The sequence below is a fragment of the Zalophus californianus genome, chromosome 5, assembly GCF_009762305.2.
Source record: "Zalophus californianus isolate mZalCal1 chromosome 5, mZalCal1.pri.v2, whole genome shotgun sequence".
In the NCBI taxonomy this organism is placed as follows: Eukaryota; Metazoa; Chordata; class Mammalia; order Carnivora; family Otariidae; genus Zalophus; species Zalophus californianus.
In genome coordinates this window covers 106,333,102-106,339,101 of record NC_045599.1, presented here as the reverse complement: position 1 = coordinate 106,339,101, position 6,000 = coordinate 106,333,102, and positions in this window count along the sequence as shown.

The window sequence follows — 6,000 nt, the reverse complement described above, 5'->3', positions numbered from 1 at the left end:
CCCAATCTTTTTTGCTGGAATTGATCTATTTACTACCTCACATAGATTGTAAGGAGATGTTGGCGTGCTGGAACCGTATGTGTTCTCTGCTAGGTCGTTTTTTAAAGATTCAGCACAGATCTTGGTGTTAGGTCAGGCTTCAGGCCTGGAAAGCCATATGGACTTTGAGATTGCTTACACCTGATGGGACCTGAAATGGGGGCCAAACCTCTCAATCCATAGATGAATAAAATGAAGAATAAAAAGAGGAAGAGTGTGAGACCCATAGAGGTCACTCGGGGCAGATGCAGTAGCGAAAGCCAGGTTTCCCTACCCTACTATTCTTGTCACTCAACAAACATTATTTCACCAAGTATTTATTAAGCACCCGTGCTAAGCAACGGAACATTCTAAGCACATAAAGCGGATCTCCAGTCTCTGCCCTCAGAAGTTTAGGGAAACAAGCTGCCACCTTTAATAAGAAAGAAGTAGAGCTATACTATGCTCCAACAGAATTTATATATTCATCTTTCAGATGTTAATAACATGCCGATTGCGACCCAGAGTTTTGAAGTTGTGTATGACAAGAATGTCAGAAAGCTGGCTGTAAGCCAAGCTCCTGCTCATACAGCTAGGGGGCACTATTTGTTTAAAGCAGAATGTTTTCCCAAGACACGAGATTACAGGCCCTTTTTTTTTCTGCCTGAAACTAAAACAATGTCGTCTTCTTTAAAAACAACGACATCACAGATTTGTTTTTGGATTAAAACTTTCAGTCTTTCCCTGTGTCTTGCTGCATAATCACATGATCCTGAGACATTTCAACCACACCAATTTTAGGGGAAATGGGGGATCAAAGACAGGTAGAAGCATGGGCTTTTGTTAGATAGAGTTAGGGTAGTTTTCAAAAGGACTCTCCCAAACCAAGACCACTGCAGGACTGCGGCACCAAGGTAAGTAAACTGCCTGTGCTAGGAGAGTTAGGCAAAATACACAGAGTTCTGTCGAAACCCTAGGCAAGGCACCATGTTGGTGGTGGGCATTGCGACTTTCAACAATGTCCGCAACACCCTCTGCTCATTAATAATATACTTTGATAGGGTGTCAACATTTTATTAGAGCACTCACATAGAACTGTTCCCAAGAAATATTAAGTGGGGGGAAAAAAGTTCACACAACAATCTATTTCATAGAAACCCATTTTTGTAAAAACAGTGTGAGCAAATGACAACAGTGGGGATACCCATCCAACATGGTCAGAGTGTCCTCTCTGGCAGGGAGGCAAGCAGAAGCAAGGGGGACTTTCAGTTTAAGGCTATGTATGTATCATTTCAGTATTTTTTTTTAATTTTTTTTTTTTGAGGGAGAGAGAACAAGCATGAGTGGGGAGGGGGGTGGCAGAGGGGGAAGCAGACTCCCCGCTGAGCAGGGAGCCCGGACAGGACTCCATCCCAGAACCCCAAGATCACAACCTGAGCCGAAGGCAGACGCTTAACCGACTGAGCCACCCAGGCGCCCTCATTTCAATATTTTAAAACAAGAATGTACCAATGTACTGCTTAAATAATGTATGTAAATTGTTTTAACTAAATAAAAATAAAAAAATCAAGCAAGTCCCCAAACTGCATGCTCTCACAAAAGCAGAAGTCTTTTACATTCATGTAACATATTTTTCACAACCTAATTACAACCATCATTTTCTTTATCCCAGACAGAAAAGAAAGCAGCTTAAGTTGCCTAAAGCCACATTCAGGTATCACCAAGCACCTAGAAAGATGGCAGATTATGAAATAATGCTTTAATCAATATACAAGTGCTTATACTGTAAAGCACATGTTTTCTACAAAATAGAAAATACATCAAGTCCCTCTATGTTTACTCGTGGGTTCTGCCATTAGAATCTATGACACCTATATTGCTTCATGCATTCACCCAATTAATATTTATTGAGCAGGTGCTGTGTGCCAGCCCATCTTTATTCTATGAGAGTCACTTGGAATTTTACAGAGTTATATTAAGGAAGTGGTAAAGACAAGGACTAGAATAGGAAGGAAAGAGAAAAAAAAGATGAAGACATCACCAAAAAATACTTTTCTGTATTATTCAGAATCTAGTAGCCCGGTCTGCTATATGCTTGCGGTCTTTCATTGTAATCAGTTGTTTGGCTTTGGGGCTGCCCTGATGAACTCTGACTTCCTTGAAGGAAAACTTACAAATCTTTGTTTCTGTGGCACCTGTGTCATGGCTTGAGTCTGTAACAGAGCAGGCAGAGATTCATTCTGTCAGTCTACAGACGCTTATTTGGCACCCGCTATGAGCCAAGTATTGTACTAGGCATCCAGGATAGGAGATGAAGGATAGAATATAGTTGAGCATTGGGGAAGACAAATCTCACACACACACACACGTAAACAAATAAGGGAATCTCCACCTCAAAAACTATGTAGGAAGTAAACTAAACTAAAGCTAGGTAGGTTGGTACTTTCAACTGGGTGGTCAGGGAAGCCCTCAGATGACATTTAACCAGGAAAGATGAGGAAGGCAGCTCTGCAGATGTTCTGAGAGATGTATTCCAAACAGAGGGAACAATCCACTGAAAAGGTGCTGGAACCAGAAAGAACTTAGTTTGTTCTGGAAGCAGAAAGGAGATCAGCATGGCTGAAATAGAGTGAATAAGAGGTTGGTGAGGTCAGAAAAAATCCAGTCCCATGAGAAGCTGTTGAAAGGTTTTAAATAACAGAGCAATTGAACCTGGGTGATGAATTTAAAAAAGAAAAAGAAAATACTTGCGCCGCTGTGTAAGGAGAATGGATTCCTAGGAGAGCAAAAGTGGAATGGGGGATAACGACAGGAAGATATTCCTGGGATGGATGAGTGGGTGCATGGATGGAATGAAGGAAGGAAGGGAGGAGGGAAGGGAGGAAGGGAGGGAGAGAAGAAGGAAGGAAATGAATGAATGAATGATAGCTGTGATTACAAAGGAACAGGCCTAAGAGATTCTCTTGGCCTGTGTATTTTTAGATTAAACTGGTTCTTAAGTCAAATTTCAAAAAACAAAAACTATTTTGAGATAAAGGAACTTTGCTGGAGTAAATAGTTTTCTAAAATGACTGCCTTGAGGAAGATAATACACATTTAGCAATACAATGACTGGCATATCTATTTAAAAATATATTGTTCTATAGTCATAATACTTGAAACACAATCATCACTTTTGATACTACAGTTCCATATCTAGAACTCTATGCCTTGGAAGTACACAAGTACACACAGGTTTTTGTATAAAGGATGTTTATTGCAGCCTTATCTGAAATGGAAAAAAAGCTAAATATCTATGCATGGAGAAATGATTTAATAGATTATGCACATTTGTTCTACTTAATACTACACAGTTATCTCAATGAATGTTTCTATCCCGTATAATCTGACATGGACTGATGGACCTCTACAAACAGTGGAAAAAGGAAGTTGCAATGTGTGTCTTTGTGTATGAGAGAGAATAGGGAATGATCTAGAACAGTACTAATACCGTAGCCACTAGCCACATGTGGCTATAGTGCTCTTAAAATGTGACTAGTCAGAAATGAGATGTGCTCTAAACAAAAAATACTCACTGGATTTTGAGGCATAAAATGCGGGGGGAAGGAACTCATTAAGGATGTTTATAGTTATTCTACATTAAAATAATACTTCAGATGGTTGAGTTAAAAAATCTATTAAAAATTAATTTCACCTGTTTCTTCTTACTTTTTTAAATGTGGTTAGTAGAATTTTTTTTTAAATTACCTACGTGGCTTTCATTGTATTTCTACTAGATGGTGCTGGCTGAAAAGAATGAAGCAATAACACTGATTATTCCTGGGGAGTGGGACTGGGGAGAAATTTTGATAAAGAGGACAGGGAATAGGGACACTGACCTTTAGCCTAAACTCTGTTATATTTATCAAAAAACATTTAATTTAAAATTTTAAAAATCAATAACAGTTCCAGAGTCTGTAGTTAATAATATTATAGCAATGCTAATGTCTTAATTTGGGCAAATGTACCATGGTTACATAAGCTAGTTAACATTAGAGGAAACTGGTGAATGAATATAGGAACTTTGTACTATCGTTGCAATTTTTTCTGTAAACCCTAAAGTATTTCAAAATAAAAAGTTAAAAAACAATAATAAGGGAAACAGTAATCTAACAACATGTGTATCTTCCATTTCATAGATTCTTACTTAGTCTTTCTATGGTCAGGAAGGCAGACAGGAAAACATTGCTCTAATGCTGAAATCTCATTTTCTATTACAAAAGAAAATAATTCGAACAATTATAAGGCTCCAAATCGGCTGTCCCACCCAAACTGCCTCTTGTAAACACACTTGCTTAAAATAAGGGAACTAGGATAGCATCATATTTCTTAGTTTTTACCTGAGATTCCATAAGTGTGGATAACTCTTTTCTCCCATGGCGATCAGAAGCTATTTGGCTGCTGTTTACATAATAGGAATTGTTGAAGTCGGAGGGTTGCTGGAGAGAATGATGGAAGGCACCGCTCCCCCCAAGAACATTTCAGAGACCCAGGTAGCTGAAGGCTTTTAAGCTCATTTCCCTTGGATCCCTACTTTAAATTTTCAGATTCAACCAATATTAAGGTCAAGATATTTTTGCTAAGACATAGTGGTGAACTTTGGGATAAAGAAATGAATCAAAAAGTCTGTATCATAGTATAGCTATATATATTAGAGTATATAGTCTATTTGTTACAATATAACAAAACTGTGGGAAACAATCTTCCCCTATGTTTATACTACTTTTTAATGAAGTGTTTTCTGAACAAGAACTAAATTCAGCATGCAGTTAATCAGTAATGGCAAATGAAACTGCAAGTAAAATTTAAAACAGATTAGATATAGATGTATAGATTATGGATATTTCAGAGCTGATCAAAAGAAGGTAAACACTGCATTGGAGTATAAAATATTTCTATTTTACATGAACTGGGTTTAAAATGAATGAAAAAGTACAAACACAAAATGTAGAAATTACAAAGGACAATGTATCAACTTATCATGAAACAGCTTGCAGGTATAGAATATAAAACTATAATGAAATATTTTCCAAAGGTGACCCACCCACAAAACAATTACATTAAAATAATGTGCACTTTTAAACAGATGTCCCACTGCCACCACACATGAATAGCTTAAATAATCATATAAAAAAAAAAAAACTCACTGCTTTCTCTGGAAAAGGAGAGTCACACCATAAGCAGAAGGAATTTGAACAAGAATTCACAAAAGATTATCACTGCTATGAGTAAATGAGTGACTTGGAATGATCTCTATAATTGTGGTCACCATTACTGAAGAAATGGCACAGAGGATCTACAAGCCTGAAACATTTCTGATTCATATTGCTTCTTGGCATAGATTTTCCAGTGAAAATGGACTAAAATCTGAGCCAAGCTTGAGAACCTTTCAGCCAAATGATCCAGCTGCCCCTTCCCTTTTCCTCTCCTCCCAACTAGGTCCCAGAAAAGGATGGTGGAAAAATCTCAAAAATTGCTGCTCTAGGGCATCTATCTATACTGATCTCCAGAAGGATACAGATTTTCTGAATAGAAACTGGAGCCAAAAGTGTGTTCAGCTTCATTTTTCAAATTTATATTTAAATGAAAATTAAGTTTAAATGAGCATAGGCATGAGGGGGTACCCAAAAATCAACTAAGGAGGGATTGAACTGCTTGGAACTTCTGCCTCAGGAATCCCAAATCTAGAAGGAAGTGATATGCAGATAAAACATGGTTTCACCATGTTTCTCAGTCTCAAAAGATCCAGGAGCCCCCTCTCATCCTGTGGATCTCCTATGGAAGAAATATCCTAAACTTCTAAGAGCAAGCCACACTTTCAATCTTATTTGACTGTTTTTAATTAAGTGACCACTTCTCTCCTGGGCTCTTTGTAGTAGTCTTGTAGGGGTTCTTTCTCCTTTCTGCCAACTTCCCCTTTCCACATCATTGACATAGAGTAGA